The sequence below is a fragment of the Orycteropus afer genome, unplaced genomic scaffold (genome assembly GCF_000298275.1).
Source record: "Orycteropus afer afer isolate SDZICR_OR568_19922 unplaced genomic scaffold, OryAfe1.0 scaffold00412, whole genome shotgun sequence".
NCBI lineage: Eukaryota > Metazoa > Chordata > Mammalia > Tubulidentata > Orycteropodidae > Orycteropus > Orycteropus afer.
In genome coordinates, this window is record NW_006921999.1 from 16,331 (window position 1) to 17,366 (window position 1,036).

Sequence of the window (1,036 nt, forward strand, 5' to 3'; positions counted from 1 at the left end):
TTAGCAGTCAAATGCCTTAGGCACTACGCCACCAGAGCTCTGCAGTGCATTGTGGTTATGCAAATGAGCAGATGGGTGAGCATCCCAATGCTTTAACCACACTGCCATGAGAGCCACCAGAATAGTAAGAAAAAATAAGAAAAAATAAAAAATAAGGGTTTTACAAATATTAAAATGGTTGGGTCATCAGGTCTGTTGATACTCTACAACTCTGTGTGTGAGAGAAATGAACAGCAAAAAGGAAGACAGAAAAAAGAAAGGATTGTGAATAAAAAAAAAAAAAACAAGAAGTAGGGAAGTGAAAATAGAAGGAAAGGTGGGAAAAAATCATTTTAAAAAAAGGAAAGGAAAGGAAATTAGTGGCAGTGCACCTGGGCCAAGCAGACAGTGTGGAGCAGGGCACTTGGTTCCAGAAGGAATTCCTGGTACCCAAAATTGCAGCTGAGGCTGGGCTCCTAGTCCTAGAAGGAGTTCCTGCTGCCCCAAAATGAAGCTGGCTATAGGATGCCTTTCCCAGAAAAGTTCTTGGCGTCCCAAAAGGTAGTTGGATATAGGGTGCCTGGTCCCAGAAGAACTTCCTGCTGCCCCAAAACGGTGCTGCATAACTATCGGGAAGAAGTGGGAGGGGAGCTGTTGCATTGTGATAAATTGTGGTCAATGTCATGAGACAAAGTATATGTGAACTGCTGTATGGAAAGTGTGTTTGCTCTGAAAATTTTCACCCAAATCACAATTAAATGGAAAAAAAAAAAAAAAAGTGCTGCAGTATATTTATGCTTCTCCAGCTAGTACCCGTTTTCTCTATAAAAGAAGCCTTGAAAATTTTTCTGGTTTGTCTTTTCTGCCCATTAAAGAGCTATCTGTACATTCTGCCTACTCTCAAAAAACAACTCCAGTTAGGCTTCTGTCCAACTGCTTAACCAAAATTACTTAAGTTGTAACACTCACATTGCCAAACTCAGAAGTGACTTTTCAGCCTTCATCAAACTAGATTTGTCAGCAACATTTATCACTTGAGTTCATGACATTATTTTGT